This window comes from Pongo abelii, chromosome 17, assembly GCF_028885655.2.
Source record: "Pongo abelii isolate AG06213 chromosome 17, NHGRI_mPonAbe1-v2.0_pri, whole genome shotgun sequence".
NCBI lineage: Eukaryota > Metazoa > Chordata > Mammalia > Primates > Hominidae > Pongo > Pongo abelii.
The window spans coordinates 63,477,177-63,494,856 of record NC_072002.2 but is presented as its reverse complement, the minus strand read 5'-3'; the positions used below and the strand labels follow the sequence as shown (position 1 = coordinate 63,494,856).

Sequence of the window (17,680 nt, the reverse complement as noted above, 5' to 3'; positions counted from 1 at the left end):
AGCCCTGTGAAGAGGAAATTTGTCTCCTAAACCTAGTCCAGGCACCCCCCAGTGAGATTTTTACCCAAGATCTTCTTTCCCTATATATTGCCTAGGGAGTATTTAGGAAAACATGGAAATAGCTAAATTACTTTTTTAAACATTATTATTATGATTATTATTATTTGAGACAGGGTCTTGCTTTGTCACCCAGGCTGGAGAGCTGTGGTGCAAACACGGCTCACTGCAGCCTTGACCTCCTGAGTTCAAGCAATCCTCCTTCCTCAGCCTCCCGTGTAGCCAGTATCATAGGCATGCATCACCACACCTGGCTCATTTTTTGATTTTTTGCAGAGGTGGGGTCTCACTTTGTTGCCCAGGCTCCTTTTTCAACTTTAAAGGAGGAGCTGGGGAAAATTCTAAGGATAGTCTTTTGCGTATTGTCATCATGACAGCAACTATTTATACATCTACATCAAGGTTGGAGAGAGACCCTCTATTTGCAACCCAGGGCCGATCCTGCAAATGCAGGATCACAGGCAGAGCTATTTGCACAAGCTGGGCTGATGGCCAGCTCTGCTCTTACCACCTCTTCCCATCCCTCCTCCAACAGAAAAATATGTTCTGGTGTGGACATGGCAGAGAGCACCACCATGCACTACCATTCCATTATGAGCGGCCTGGGGTGGAGTAGGGGGTACCTAGGCTTGGAGTCAAGTAGGAGGGAGTGGTCTGGCTTGAACCTGGGACACCTGGGTATAGGCCTGAATACAGAGGCCACAGCCTGAGTGTGACCCCCACCCACCTGCAGGGACCTGAGCATGCGCTGGATGAGGGGGAGCCACAGGGTCTAGGCTGCTGGAGAGCAGTCAGAGGGGGTCTATTCTGGCCCACTCCCACCTTACAGGCAGGGAGCCCAAGGCCCAGAGTGGCTACACAGTGAGTTAGAGATCACAGTACTGTGGGTTGCACCCTGTGGTGGGGCACATGCAGCCCTCTGGATTCAGGCTCCATAAAGGAGGGTCCCACTCTTTTGCCTTCACAGGGCTCAGCCCCCAAGCTCATGGGGGAAACTGACCACCCTGGCTGTGCTGGGACTGGCCAGTTTTGGGGAGCTTCCCAGACAGGTAATGGGAGAACAACAGACTCAGGAGGACACAGGGACCTTGGAGTTGTGGCCACTTGGCCTGGACTGGATTGAGTGCAGGGAGGGAGCAACACATTTCAAAATACATTTTAATAACAATCCTTTCCTCTCACCCCCTGTCTCTCTTGCCTCCAGCAATCTAGCCAAGAAAGCATGAATGAATTCCGGGCTCCAGGCAGCCACAATAGGCCTCTGGGGCCTTAGGATGTGCTTTGTTTAATGGTTTTCTCAAAGGATATTATTTGTTTTCTTTAATACAAAACACAAATAAGGAAAAACACCAAGTCTTCCCCTCTCGTTTCCCCTCTCCCACCCTGACTAGGCTCTGGGCTGGCCCCCTTCCCTCTTTCCCTCCCTCCCTGCCTCTCCAGGTCACTTCAGGAACACACTGGGTGTGCCCCAAGGAGACAATGGAGAGGAAGCCGAGGCTCCCCACCGGCGGCGGCGGGGACTAGGATCTCGGCTCTGAGGCTGGGCAGAGGGAACTGGCCATAGCCCCTGGTGTAACACGAGCCCAGGGGGTGCCAGCCTCCTCGGTCTGGGCCTCTAGCCCTGGGCTCTAACCCACCTCCTGGCCTCCTTACCTGCACACAGGCAGCAGCCACGGGGAGCTAACCCTGTCCCAAGACTCAGTGTGGCTCAATGGGGCACGCCGGGCCACTCAGGGCTTCTCATGAAGCCACTGTTACGTCCCCTGTGTCCACCCATCCATCCGTCCCAGAACAACTCACATACATGTAGTGTATGTGCATAAACCATATATGCAGTGTATGTGTATAAACCATGACAGTGGTTAGAGGCCTGTACTCTAGAGTTAGACTGTGAATGTCAGATCCTGGCTCTTCCTCTTGATGGCTGTGTGACTTTGAGTAGATGACCTAACCTCTATGTGCCTCAGTTTCCATATCTGTAAAATGGAGATAATAGCATCAGGCTGCTAGAATCCTTGTGAGGATTAAATGAGTTCAGAAACATGTAAAGAACATAGGATAATGCTTGGCACACAGTAAGCCTCATTGTCATCATCACTGTCATCGATGCCATCATCATCATCATCATCGTTATCTTTCCTGTGATCCTGACACTCTGCTCAGGGCTGAGGGTGCCAGGACAAACAAGGCAGCACAGGCACCTGTCCTCATGGAGCCCCCAGCCCTGGAAAGAGCCCAGCAGGAGGTGATTTGCAGGGACGGAGGGCATAGGAAGCTCAGGCCATGGAAGGAAGAGAGAATCTGCACAGTGCCTGGTGGTCCAGGGTGGTGTGCTGGGGGAGGATGGAGAAGCTCTATTTTACGCTCTTTTTGGCCCGAGGCTGGCAGACTATAGTGAGGCGAAAAATGAGTGGAACAAAGTGACAGAGGTGACAGAACAAAGCCTTGCACCCTCTGAGGTCCTCCCTCTCCAGGAACAATCCAGGCCAGGGCTATAGAGGGCTGGTCCCACGTATAAGGCCACCTGGGGCCTCAGCCTCAATGTGGCATCTAGGTGAATAAATGAATGGACCTTACTGCCTTCCCTGGGGCCTTTTACATAGAACCTCTGGCACCGAGAACATCCTCCTGCATGCAGTGGGGGGCACTGTGTTGACACAAGCTCCATTGAGAACCCCTCAAAATCAGCCATCTTGTTCTTCAAACTCAAGATGGTAGCTGGTACCAAGAGACACATACAACTCAGGGTGCTGCCTACACTCCTCCCAAAACAAGAACACTTGGGTGTTAACAGGGGGCAAGTGTGAGGCCAGCAGAAGAAAGGAGAAAGTCTGTACTGAGTCACAAACCTGTCACCAGATGTGCAGCTCATGCAGGTTGGCAGAGCTTCTTTAAAGTCATTGGTGAGAGGTAAGGTAATATGTGAATGGTCTGGGCAGCATTGTTCATAAGAGCCAAAACATGGCAACAACCTAGTGCCCATCCACTGATGACTGGATAAATAAATTATGGTACATATATACAATAGAATATTATATGGCCATAAAGAGGAAGGAAGTTCTGAGCCACACTACAACATGAATGAACCTTGAAAACATCATGTTCAGGGAAAGAAGCTAGTTACAAAGGACCACAGAGTGTATGATTTCAGTTTTTAAGAAATGTCCATAATAGGCATACCTGCAGAGATGGAAAGTAGATTAGTGGTTGCCAGGGGCTGGGAAGGGGAAGAATGAAGAATGACTGCTAATGGATGCTGCGTTTCTTCTGTGGTGATAACAACGTTCCAGAATTAGATAGTAGTGATGGTTGCACAACCTTGTGAATACACTAAAAACCACTAAGTTGTATACTATGAAAGGGTGAATATCATGGTATGTAAATTATATCTCAATTAAAAAGGTAAAAAATATCTGGGGGCGGTGTATTCTAGGTAGAGGGAATGGCATGTGTTCAGAGGAAGAAAAAAAGGAGAATGAGGAAGAGGAGAAGGAGGAGGAGGAAGAAAGGAGAAGGAAGAGGAGGAGAAGGAGAAGAAGAAGAAGAGGAGGAGGACAAGGAAAAGAAGAAGGAGAAGAAGAGAAGATCAATCAAAATGAAAAGTGCCCCCCACCAGTTAATCTCAAGGAAACAGCTGCCCTAAAACATTATCTGTTAAGATGTTGCTGGAAAAGGTGGCATGTCCAAGACAAGTGGCACCCAATGACAGGAAGGACCAATACGTTCCTGAAATCTGGAAAAAGTATAAGTTGTTGCTTCTGGTGGCCTGGCCAGGGGAGATAGTATTCTGGCTTTAGACCAAAGACCCCTCCTTGCTTTTCAAAAAGGATAGATCCCTTGAGTGGTAAATGGGAAATGTATCCTTTAAAAGCACATACAGTGGACTTTGCTTTAACTCTTTGCTCAGCAAATCCTTTTACTATGTGCTTTGAAAGGGCCCCATGTAGACATCAGTCCAGGTGTAAGTATTCCCTCCACCTCCTGCACTCCCCACGTGAGAGAACCAGCCCTTGGGTATCCCAGCTGGCTTTTTGGCTGTCTGGTCCACCTGAGTCGGATGTGCCTCTGTAGCACACTGGGACTACCCACCAGGCCCTGCCTGCTTTTCCCCAACCTCTCTGCATGAGAACCATTCTCCCCTGAGCTCTGAGACCTGGCTGCAGTTCCCCGTCTGTCTAACATCTGACCACTTCCGGTAACTAAATGGGCCTGAGAGACAAGTAGATTATATAAACCAAGCCTCTCCAGGGATGGAGGGAAGCTAATACTCCTTCCACACGCAGTGCCGGCAGAGTACACGTGGAACACACACGTGCACACACGCTCCTGTCCTGAGGTCAGTGCTTGTGGAAGACATGACACTGAGGGGCGGCATGCTATTGCTCTGGTTGCAAAAACATGTTATGTAAAATCAGCCCATTCCAGGGCAGGCTGAGGCTGGTATCTCACAATCCAGTGTGGTGGGTATTTCCGAGGGATTAAGGGCAGGCCCAGCAGAGCTCTGGCCCCAGAACATGAGCCCCAGATAGTTAATAATCCTAGGCTGGAAGTGCAAGGCCTTGCCCTGTGATGATGCCATAAAAAAATAATAATTCTTGAATCTGGGGGTGAGGGGATGGGGATGGAGGGCAAAACAAACAGTGAGCAGAAAGCATGTGTGCCAGGCGGCTCTGTGACCAGCTGACACTGTGATAGGAGTGACACGCCTCCCCTAGGCAACAGGCTCCCAGCCACCCACCCATCTATGCCTCCATCCCCCCATCCCTCCATGCACCTGCAATCTCATAAATATTGTTGTTTCAGGCACTGTGGATACAATACTGAAATAGAAAGGCAATAGGCTTGTTCTTACAGAGCACACATTCTAATGAAAGGAGAGAGGCAACAAAGTATATCATATGATAAAGGACTACGTTTTGCTATGGAGCAAAACACAAAGGGCAAGGGGATGAGAGAGGGAGGGGTGGAGGGGTCAGGGAAGACCTCTCTGTTCAGGTAACACTTGACATCCATCTACCTACCCATGTCCCCATCCATCCACTCTTGGCTCTCTCTCACTTGACAAATGCAGGAGGCCCGCCATGCAACAGTGCACCGGATGGAGAATATCAGGAGAATAAGACCCTGTCCCAGGCCTAGGGGAGCTCAAGGGAACACAAACGAATAAGCTGATACGTGCCATGTGCGATAGTTGAAGTTGAACGGGCGCCTCTGGCAGCCCAGAGGAAGGATCGAGGACTTCTTCTTGGGAGAAGGGTCAGGGAAGTTTCTGCCAGGTGGGTGATAGTTGAGAGGAGCCCTAAGGCATTTGACAAGGCACAAGAGAGGAGAAGAGGGCATGCCACAACCTCAACCTGGCAGGCCAATGGCAACAGCATCATGGGCTGAGTGCCGGGGTTGGGCTGGGCCCCTGGGCAGAGGTGAAGCCCCAGCATTCCAAGGGCTGTTGCTGGTGCTCCTGACCACAGTGCCTGGCGTGACCCCATCTGTAAAGTCCTCCTCACCCTCCGCAGGAGGTAGAATTGTGTTCCCCAGAAAGACTGGTTGGAGTCCTAACCCCGTGTACCTGTGAATGTGACTTTATTTGAAAATAGGATCTTTGCAGATATAATCAAGTTATGATGAAGTAAGTCCTGTGGGATTTGGCTGGGCCCTAAATCCAATGATGGGTGTCCTTATAGGAAGAAGTAAATTTCAACACAGAGAGATGGAGGAGACACAGAGGGAAGAAGGCTATGTGAAGATGGAGGCAGTGTTTGGAGTGAGGCAGACACAAGCCCAGGAGTGCCAAGGATTGCTGGCAGCCACGGGAAGCTGGGAAGAAGTGCAGAAGTCTCCTACCCTAGAGCCTTGGAAGAAGGAGCGTGGCCCAGCCAACGCCTCTAGACTGTGAGATGATGCACTGCTGTTGCCGTCAGCAATGGGTCAGGCTGTGCCCGTGGACATCCCCATTACCCCACCCTCCCTGAAGGATGAACCTGCTTCCCTGGAGACCACAGTGGAGTTACCAGTTGTCCAGCATAGCCCGATTCCTTCAGAGGCTGGAAAAGGCTCTTGTCTCCACCACTGCCTGCCGGGCGAGGTGGTCGGCATGCACTTAGGGGCCTCTGATGTAAAAGTTGTTGTCCCTAGCCAGTCCTCACATGGGGCCGAGATGTGCCCACCCTGAGGGGCCTGTGCCTCTCTCCCATGCTTCCTCCTTCCCCAGCCAAGGGTCCTCTGGGTGATGTCATGGGTTGAAGTGTGATTTCCAAATTCTTATGCTGAAGTCTTAACCCCTGGTTCCTCTGAATGGCCTGATTGGGAAAGAGGGCTACTGCAGGTGTAATTAAGTTAGGATGAGGACACGCTGGAGTGTGCATGTGTGGGGCCCCGGTCCGATATGACTGATGTCCTTGTAAAAACAAGGCCGCGTGAGGACTGGGGGGACACTGCAAGAAGCTGAGGGGCTACTAGAAGCTGGAAGGGAGCGATGGTCCTTCCCTAGCATCTTAGGGCGGGTGTGTCCCTGCCGACACCTTGATGTTAGAATTCTGCTTTCAGAACAGTGAGGCAAGAAGTTTCCATTCTAAGTCACCCAGTTTGCAGTCCTTTGTTATGGCAGCCCCGGGAAACTAACCAGGTGGAGTGGTGGGCAAAATCACCCAGGCTGGGAAGGGATATTTTTCTGAGTATATTTCCTTTGCCAAATTTCGAATTCTAATTTGAGATTTGAATTTGTATATGTTGAATGCTCACCAGGTAATTCCACTGTATATCCAGGCCATTTTTGTGGAAGAGGAAGAGAAGGCTTAGTGAGGTCAAAGAAGTTGCCCACAGAGGCCCAACCAGTTAGCAGGAAGCCATGAGGCACATGGTCCCAATGGTGATGTGACATGGCCTACGGTACCAGGGCAGAGACAGGAGGCCAACCACCCAGGAGCATCAGAGAGCTCTCTCCCACCCTACCATAGACCACGTGGTGCTCCGCCGTGCTCCCCAGGCCTCTAGAAGCGAGAGGGCGTGGACAAGAGCAAGTCCCTCCCTCATTTCTGTACTCAGAGACAGGCAGTCCCTCCCAGTGACCACTACGCTTCCCCCCCAGGCCCAGAGGTAGGAGAGCTGGTGTCTGGCAGGCACTGGTTCAGACAGCCTCCTGTGTCTGCCTGGCATAACCTTGCTGTAACTCCAGCGAGGACCCTAGCCACAGCCCTTTTGGCAGGCTCGCCTGCTCGCCTGCCTTCTCCTGTCCAGAAAGGGGTATTCCTGGCCACCAAGCCCACCCTGCCCTTCACTCCACAGGCTGGGGAGTGGTGGTGGTGGTGGAGGGGGAGTCCCCTGGCTGCTGCCCTTGCCCCAATGAGGTTTTGAAGTGCCCCGCAGAGCTCAATTCCATGGCCTGCACTTTCATAGACTCCAATGCCCACTTAACCTTCAAGGAAAATCTTCCTGACAGTCTCATGATCTTTGACCTCTGACCCCTGACCACAAACCTAGGTCTGATAGAAATCATCCAAGCCTAACTATCTCTAGGTCTATTATCTTTCTCTCTCCCATACAGCAGCTTTTTGAAAAGGAAGAAAGCATTATACAGACACAAGAAAGTCTTCCTCCTGCTTTGTTAAAAACAACTACACTAAATGCTTGTCTTTGCAAGGAAGTGGTGCGGCCGTGCAGTGGTGGGGATCCTAGCCCAGGCCAGCGAAGGGGTGGGAGGTCCCAGGCAGGAGGTGGCCACACCAGGCTCCTCACCAGGCACACCTTGCAGCTCCAACCCTGCTCCCTCCCAGCTGATCACCTGTCTGCCCCCACAGTGCCTGGATATCCACTCTGCCCTGGCCTCTTGGAAGCTATAGTCCCCCTCCTCTTCTTCACAAGCTTCTATATTGATTACATCAGGTTTCTGTCACTCCCTGGGCATACCCAGAGAGCATGAGCCCCATGGAGGTAGGGCAGATCCTCAGGCCAAGTCCAGACCCTGCTAGCTCAGGACTTTGCAGACTCCCATCATCTCTAGCCCTAACCTGGGTAGACATCCCAAGGGGTGAACAATACAAAGGAACCACAGCACTTGATTAAAGGACCATAAAAATCCCAAGCACAGCTCCTCTGACAATAAGCTTGTCTTAACGGCAGAGGCTTCCTCCTGCTGGGGGTCATGGTTTTTCATGTTTTTTTTTTTCTAAGAAGTTATCCTACCAACGTCTCTCTCCACATGGGCAGGATGTGTGGGTCACGTCCAAGCAGAAATAAATAGGTAATGTTTCTAAAATTCCTGGAATCTCTAGGCTGCACAGCTATTCAGAGAAGTTGACCTGTTTCAGAAAGGAAGGTCGGGGGTGGGCAGGCTCACCCGTGCTTAAATTTGTGGTTTTCTAACTTTTCTTTTAATTTATTATTTTTTAATCAGCAGAGATCCTTTTAAAAACAATACCTTAGCTGAAGTTCCAATATAAAATCATAGACAATAAAAGTAAACATGGAATTTCTGGAAGCTGCCACTGAGCCCTGGCACCCCACACATCCTGCCTCCACCTGCCACACATTGGTGCCCTGGGGCGTGAACCTAAAACTCTACCCATTCTGAAAATCTCTGCTCTCAATACTATCCCAGAGGCTAGCTACACAATGAGCTAGACATTTTTCTAGAAGAAGGGCTTCACTCAGGAATCCTGAACAGGCTTCAGCGGATTCTATGACCCCCTTAAAAGTGCACGTGAATATTTTGCCCAGGCTAGCCTTGTGGGTGAGAGCCTAAGACATGCACCCTTTATCCAGGTGGTTTTCATCTGCACAGCACTGAGGTTCCAGAGGCTGGGTCGCTGGAATGGGCAAGACTTCCTTGGATGCTCCAAGGCAATAACCCCCCCTCTCCCCCTTTTCCTTCCAGCGGGGTTTCTAATTGTAACAGTCTAAAGAGTCCTGAATAATAAACTGCACACACCGTTTGGGTGACCCAGGTCCTGGCTGTCGCTAAGCCTGGATCACCATGGACCATTCTTTTAATATCCCATTCTGCCCTCTCCTCTCTCTTGTGTAAAATGAGGATGAAAATATTTGCTCTTCCTACCTCCTTTGCCACACTATTAAGCCTTTCTTTGATTTCATAAGCCAACAAATTCTTTTTACGTTTAAAATATTTTGAGTTGGGTTTCTGTCACTTGCAACCAAAAAAGTGCTAAATAATTTCACATGATACAACTTTAGGAGTCAGTGGGGCTGATCTTATTATATCCAGGAAGTCATGGAAAGCAGACATGGCCCCTCCCTTATTGCCCTCCACGGGTAGTCATGTCAGGAGGACTCTACCAGGCAATGTCGAATACAAATGACATTTACTTATTAATTTCTGAATAAACAGATAAAATAGGTGAGGACACTGATGCAAAGAACTGGGACTAGGGACCAACAGGAAAGTGTTAGAAGATTGTTTCTACATTATAGAGGGTAAAATGTACAGGAAACAATTACTAAAATGCCACTTCTTCAACTACCATTGTCAGGCTTCCATTCTGCAGCCAGCACAGTGCAGTGAAGGGAGGCCGTGTCTCCATGTGTGGTTGGGGGACGGAGGCACTGGAGGATGACTGTGACTCTCTGTGTCGAAGACCAAATGGGACCAAAAGGCTACGGGCCTTCTCCAGGTCATGAACCCAGGAAAGACTTGAACACAGGCCACTTAGGCTCACGGTGTTCATGCTGCTCATTGACACGGGACACTCACAAGAGAATGGAACTGGAGTGGACTGGCATGCTCCACTCCCTGGATAATGGATATCTATTAAGGGTCCTGGACACACTTCTGAACTGAAAATGGCAACGCCTTCAAGCTGCTGCAGACCAGGGGCAGAAAGAGGCCCAAGAAATGTGAGAGGTACAAAGGGCCATGAGGAATGAGAGTTTCTGTTCTGCAGCCCCTGAAAAAACCACCTGGGCATGATGAGACACATATGGCCTGTGTCCCGGCCCCTCACGAAGTGGTGTGTCTACGGCACAGATAAGACCCAGAGCCTCAAGAACTCTAGAGAGCAAGCTCAAGAGAAGGCAAAGCAATGTTAGCGTTCTGGCCTCTAAGGGGGAAATGACAACTGTTGAGAAGTGGGCAACATTGTGAAGAGTTTCATGTACTTGAGGAGGTTCAAAGACCATCAAAGAACTGAAGCATCAACCAACTCTAGAAGAGGAGTGATGCTCAGCAAACCCTCAGAGGATGCCCATGGTGCCCCGTGAGCACACTGTGTGCACAGACACAGGAAAACAAGACTCCACCTCTGTCTCCAAGAGGGTCATGGGCCCCTGGGGAAGACGGACACGCAAATTGAGTGGAGTCACAATGGAAGAACATCCAAGGTCCAAGGAACTGTGGAGGAAAGGATGCCCGAGGCCACCCTTCAAAGTGAACAGAGGCTCTGAGGTTAGAGTGAGAGAGGCACGGCCCATGCTTGAGGGGCTCTGCTCTGCTTCTTCTGAGCACACTCTGCTGCAGCTCATTATACAAACTAGCAGTAGTCATGTTCGCACAGGGCAGGGGCATCTGTGGGCAGCAGGGAGGGAGCCCCTGCCTAAACCACCCGCACAGCCATGCTAAGATTCTGAGGTGTACCCCGCTCTGCTGAGGGGAAGCCTCCAAGGCCTCACATGAATGAACAGGTTCATCACTGTCCTGCTGTCTGCCCTGGTAGGTCAGAGCTGGCTGGAGAGGCCACAGGCACATGTATTAGCCTGTTCTCATGCGCTAATAGAGACATACTCAAGACTGGGTAATTTATAAAGGAAAGAGGTTTAATGGACTCACAGTTCCACATGGCTGGGGAGGCCTCATAATTATGGCAGAAGGCAAAGGACGAACAAAGTCACATCTTACATGGTGGCAGGAAGAGAGCATGTACAGGGGAACTCCCCTTTATAAAACCATCACATCTCATGAAACTTACTACCATGAGAACAGCATGGAGGAGACCATCTCCCTTCAATTATCTCCACGTGGCCCAGCCCTTGACACATGGCAATTATTATAATTCAAAGTGAAATCTGGGTGGGGACACAGCCAAGTCATATCAGCATGGATAAGGAGGCCACAGTGAAGGCAGCAGGACCTGCCTCTCAGTATCTGCCAAGCCAGCGTGGAGTCTGCTCACATGGAATGTGAGAGCTGGGGGTTTGCAGCAATGCAGATCCAGGTGGCCTGAGCAGAGATCAGGCATCAAACGTTTGGCTAGATGCTGTCACTGCCACTTACCGCAGGAGCTGGCAGCAATGCCTACCTTATTTATGCTTCTAGTTTTCTCACCTAAAAAGTGGCGGTAATAAAGAAGCATACGCACATCAGAGGACCATTACGAGGGTTAAATGAGATGACTGGGCATGTATGGCACGTCAACAGCCCAGCTCAAGAATGCCCTGCTGCATGTGGAGCCCCCTGGGCTAGGAAGGCCTCCAACCTGAGGCTTCCTAAGCACTTGCATCTGTGGTCTTTGTGCACCTGCTGGGAAGCAGCCGCCCAAACCCCAAAACCATCCTAGAATGTGGTCATACCTATGTCAACCAACTAACCACCTGCTGAGCTCCCAGGCCCTGTCCAGGACACTCTTGAGCCAAAGCAGCCCCTGCAACCTCAGCTTCCTCCACACAGACCTGCACCACCTGGCTCCAGCCCCAGCTCCAGCCTCAGCCCCAGCCCCAGCCCCAGCCCCAGCCCCAAGCTGGCACTTCCCAATCCCTCCCCTCATCTCATCACAGGACTCCGGGCAAGACAGAGAACTAGAAGAGGGGAAGCTGCAAGGAGGCTCTGAAGAGCCAGGGAGGGGCCTGTCTCCCAGAGGACCAGCCAGTCTGTGAACCTGCTCAAGGGCAGAACGTTACTCAAAGGCCCTGAAGATTTCAGGCCTCGGCAGCCAAGAAACTCGACTGAGACACTGAGTCTGACTAGCCTGCTGGGGCCGTCGGGCACCAGGAGGCTCGGGGGTATCTAAGAAGCTAGCCACAGCACAGATAAGAAGAGTGGGGAAGAGAGGACCTCTCTCCTCAGGTCTGACCGAGAACCAGCAGGGGCAGCTCAGCCTTGGTGCTGGAGGGACAGAGGGTTGAAACGTGGGTCCTCCTCCAGGAAGCCAATCCGTGCTTTCATTCGTTCAGGCAACACATTTCCGCTGAGGCTTATGTGGTGCCAGCGGCTGCACTAGGTGCTGGGGATGCCACACCTAGGCCACAGAGAAGAACTTCCACTCTACTAAGGGGAAATGACAGTCCCCAGCCTGCAGCTAAAAACATCAAGGTCATTCAAACAGAAACAAGTGTGCTCAAAACCAAACCAAACCATAGGAAGGAGATAACGCTTTAGATTAGGGCATCAGAAGAGTCCTCCCTAAGAAAGGGACATGTGAGCCAGACCAGAATGACCAGGTTGAAAAGATCGGGAAAGATTCAAGGCTGAGAGAAAACAAATAGCGTATTCCTATTCTGTTTAGTCTTTCATATGTGAAGCTTAGAGTTTCTTTAAATAAAGTAGTAGACCTGAATTAGTAGTGCCCAACATTTCAAATTTCATAAACCAGTAAATTTAAAAATGGAGAATTGGGCTGTACACAGTGGTTCATGCCTGTAATCCCAGCACTTTGGGAGGCCGAGGTAGGAGAATCACTGGAACCCAGGAGTTCGAGAGCAGCCGGGGCAACACAAGGAGACTCAGTCTCTAAAAATAAGATAAATACATAGTTGCCTCCCCAGGATGGAAGCGAGTCCCATGCCAGCTGCTGGGCCCTCCTAGCTTGGCATGCAGCCGGGGCATCTCCTGCGACAGGTTCCAGGAGGGCAGCTCCTGCAGCTGAACCACCCAGCTGCCCAGCAGCAGAGGCCAGGAAAGCAGCATTTTGTCATTTTCCCCTTGTGTACTTGGTGTTCCCTTCAAGTGCTCCCTTCATCCATAGGGTTTTCAGAGGGGAGTTTGCTTTTTTTTTTTTTTTTAAATGATGGCTACATTTTCCACTGAGTTGACTTTCAGGAGGGAGGAATAGAGAGTTGCCCTGCAGGGCCACATGGTTCCTGGCTCTGGTCATACCCCATGCTTCACCTGGAAGGCCAGAGTGCATGAGCCAAGCTCAGGGGATCAGATCCTGTGCTTCAGGACTGCAGGACTGCAGGACTGCAGGGCTGGGATGATGGACTCAAGGGCTAGGATGCTATGGCAGGATCACTATTTCTGGCTGCATCACAGCCTCCCAACAGGGGAGGTGCTTTCTGGCTTATCAGGAGGAGGTGATCCCTTAGATTCTCACTACCCCCTCACATGTCATCTCTCAGGAGCAGCCCATCCAGAGGAAAAGCTTCAGCCACTGCTCCCCAGTCCCCTCTGGCCTTGAGAACAACTTTAAACTTCTATTTACAGCAATGCAGCAGAAGGAGCACTGGGCTGGGGGCCAGGATACCTGGGTTCCTGCCCTGGCATTTGGAGTTAGACTGGAGAATGGTCAGCCACTGATCTTTAAGGACCATCTGGGTCTCCCTTTCCCTGTGCACCTGCCATCCCATCCCTGAACACACACTCCTCCTTCCAGGCTTTGTCTCCAGCCTGGAACATCTTCCCACTTCTGTTTACCCCTAAAATTCTGTCAGCCTTTACCATTAGCACAAATGCCCCTGCCATGCAAAGCTGATCCCGGTTCCCATGAGAAGGAATCCATCTGGTCACACAGCACACTGGACAAACTTCCTAGTACTCCAACCTGCTGTCTGAATGGTCTAGATAGTTACTTAAATGCTTGCCTCCCCAAACAAGCTACAAACTTTCAGGAACTCAGGAGCCATGCTTCCTTCACTTCTGTAGGCCCCACAGTGTCTGGCACAGTGCCTTAGATACTGTGAGCCTCCATAATTGCTTATTGTATAAAAAGTTAAGAAGACCACTGTCCTGACAGGCCAGAGTTGGGCCATTCTTACTGGATCCACCATGGACCAAGAACATTCATGGGTGGCCCAGAGGCCCAGGGGTCTGTGGCCTTTAACCAGGCAATATCTCTTGCTCTGCAAGAGGCCAGGATCCTTGATGTCCTCTAACCATGAAGCTCAGTGCTTAGTGATTGCTAGCTCTCCTTCAGTTAAAGGGAAAAGGTAACAAAGACCTGGGTCCCCCAGGACTCAGTGAAACTGTAAGCTCTCCGAGGACCAAGGTGGCCATTCACTGGCTGCACAGTGACAACACACCACAGATGCTTAGACCCACTACTTAGCTCCACAGGCCCCCTGTGTGTAACAAGTGTCTCACTTCTGAGACAGCAAGGCAGCAAGTACATTGGCCAGGCATCCATACTGCTCATTTATCCTCTCTAAGCCTTGGTTTCCTCTGCCTGAAAATGGAGACACTAATACCTACCTTTCATTGTAGGAATTAAATGAGATGCTGAAAACCAAAGGAGATGACAGATAGAAATGCACCTGGCCAGTTCTGGATTACATGTTTGCTGAGCCCAAATGGGAAATGCTCAAGCCAGACCAGCTTGCAAAGAGAAGGGTCCAAGTGGACCCTAGGTCCCGAGAGCTCAAGCCAGACAGACTAGGAGGGGTGTCGGTACCCATAAAGAGAGTAATATGTCTGGCGGGGGTCACACAAAGTAACACAGGCCGGGATGGTGAGACCAGGAGTTCCACCCTGCGATGGATGGGCAGCAGGGTCCAAGGAGGTAAGCCAGCCCAAACTGTGACCCCAGTCAGCACCAACAGGGGGGTCCCACCCAATGGCCTCTACTGGGTTATAGAAGACACGGGCTTGCTGCCCTAGATTTGTGCTGTCTACTGATGTGAAAGGGCTGGAGGTGAAAGTAAGCTCTGGATCACAGCTGGGCCCATAGCCTAGGCAAAGACTAGGGGACTCCAGGGACTCCTAAGCCCCCCGCCCTATGTCAGAGCCCTAAGCTTCACCTCCAGAATTGCATCTTACACATTGCAGATGCTGATGAGACTGACAGCTGGAGAAGAAGTGGAGATGGTGAGTATCTGTGGGAGGTGGCTTGGGCCTTTGCACAAAACCTGCCAGATCTGTGACACTCCTTGGCTGTTTTCAAAAAGTTCTACTAGCTCCTCCTAGGATACCTCAGAGTGGCAAGAAGATAAAGAAAAAGGAGACAGCAAGACCAGGCTTGGGCATCCTTGAGCCGAGTCACATGCGGAGGAGCCAGCCCAACAATGGCAGGAAGTTCCCTGCTAACTCTTTCCTTCCCCTCCAGTCCTGCCCGATAAATATGCTCCCTTCTCCTGACTGAGCAATGCCAGTTTCCTGGAAGGTGTTCAGAAAGTCTCCTCACCATAGAAGGAGGCAAATGATGTCTACATGGATTATGAGCTATCATAATGATAGCAACGGGCTATAATGTATGGAGGCAGGTACTGAGTGAAAAGTTTCTGATACAGTAACCAATTTAAACCTCACAATAGCCCTGAGATGTAGGTACTACGATTATCCACGCTCTACAAATGAGGAAAAGGAGGGTTGGATAGACTAAACAGCACGTCTAAAGAAATGCAGCAAGTAAGCAGTGGAACTAGGGTGGCACCTCAGTTTTCTAACATCAAAGCCTATTCCCATGAGGCTCAGGATTGAACCATAATGGAATGCTCATAAGAGCATCAGTCATGAGACCCAGCACTGATGGCAGCAAGTGCCCATCCAGAAGCGTGTGCGTGGGTTCCCTTTCTCTGGCAATAGATCCCCAGATCCCATTATAATGACTCTGCAAAGCAATGTCACATAGCAGGTACTCAACAAATGCTGATTGATGGAGTGAACAAATGAATGAATGAATAATGAATGTGGCTTTAAACAAGCTACAGAAAGGGTTAGCCCCACTTGTGGTGGGCACTCACTCTGTAAACAATTCCAGCATTGAATGCATACATTTACAGGGTTGCTGTAACTGGGTTGTGCCGGAGCACTTCACTTCTTCCCTCTCCCTTCTTCCAAATTCAGACACTAATAGCTGTGCTGCTTCATGTGAATCTGATCAGTACCAGAAGAAGATAATAGATCTCCCTGGCAAGTGTGTGGTCAAAAATTTAAAAAGCATGAAGAACTTGCAGAAATGACAAAGGATAAGGTCTTACAGAGGTTTCCAATTAGGAAGAAAGATTAGATGGACAAAGATGAGTTCCTAAAAAGCTGCTTGCATGCAGAAAAATCTCTGTATGGAACTGTATTTTAAGCATACTAGGAAATTGTAAGTCCTGTTCCAAATATCTTTAGTAAATTAGACAATCGACTCCAACTTGTTAATTTTATAAGAGAATCCAGATACTTTAAGGATACTGGTTGTACCATTCTCTCTGACTATAGTGAAATTTATCATTTCAGAAATTCAATTACTTGTTCCATTCCCAGAAAGCAGCGCTAAGCTTTTGTTGTGTGGATGCAGGGCATTAAAGAGTCTGCACCACATAAAAAGGTCTTTACGAGTTGTCTTAAATTGGGCAGCCATTGGTTCTGGCCAGCAGGCTCACTAAGCAATAGTGGCCCTGCTGACGTAGTTGGTATCTCATTCTCACCATGGCTCTGTAGCAGACAGTGATCTGACCTACTTTCAGGGGCACAGCGGTGGCTCAAGAAGGAATGGGGGAGAATTTGAGAACCTGGACTCAGGATATTGAAGCTCAGTCTTTCGGCGCTTCCTGGCCATCCTCCACTGCCAGGGTTCCTGTGGCTCTGACTGAGGGCAGCTCTCATCCCCTCCCTGCTCTCTGTCTCCAGAGCCTCTGCCTCCTGCAGCCCTCCTCACCTGAATCTATTGTCCTTGGGCAGGAATGGCATCCATTCCTAGCCAGAGTGTCTAACTTCTTACATCTATTAGGTTTTGATGTGGGGCTTCCCAAGCCCCCGACTCACAGCCCGCAGAGAAAACAGTAACATCTGCCGGGCACCGTAGGGCAACCAAAGAGAGTGCTTGGGACCAGAGGGTGGGAGCAGCGGCACCTGCCACCCCAACAGCTGAGTGAGGGGAGCCAACCAGGACTTATTGTCAGCACAGCCACCAGGACACTGCTCTGTTTTAAGAGCAACTAAAAATTTACACAAAGTCCAAAATGTGGTTTTAAAAATTCCCCTCATAGGCACCAACGCATAAACTGCAGTTAGGGAGTCTATGCAGGGTCAACCCTCTAGAGCAGGGGTCAGCAGATTTCCTGCAAAGAGTCAAATACTAAATATTTTAGGCTTTGCAGGCCGTAAGGTCTTTGTCACAATGACTCAGCTCTGCAGTTGCATGGCAAAAACAGCTATAGAAGTGTGGCTGTGTTCTAATAAAGCTTTATTTATAAAAACCAATGGAGGGCTGGACTTGGCGCGTGGATCACGGCCGATAGACCCTTGCACTGGAGACACGTTGGAGACCTGGTGCATTTGGCAGCAGTATCTTCCCTCTCTGGGCGCTTCCCTCTACTCGCTGCTGGTTTTCTGCCTTGGATAGGTACCTAGCCTCCTCACACTCTCTCCCCACTCCTTCATAGAAGGACCTGACAAATTCAGTCCACCTGAGATGAGGATAAAGGGGTTACATGAGGTTGGTGGCTCTCAGCCCTGGCTGCTCAGTGACAGCCCCTGGGGACATTTAAAACATCTCGACGCCCAGGTCCCACTCCAGAGACTCTCATGCATTTCTGGGTG

The 17,680-nt window shown here is 50.2% G+C and overlaps 1 protein-coding gene across 13 annotated transcripts in view; it reads right to left on the bottom strand.

Annotated features, from left to right (window-relative positions):
• Positions 1–17,680, bottom strand: part of CTIF (cap binding complex dependent translation initiation factor) — a 327,368-nt gene that overhangs the window by 151,762 nt on the left and 157,926 nt on the right. The gene's annotated exons all lie outside the window — the stretch shown is intronic.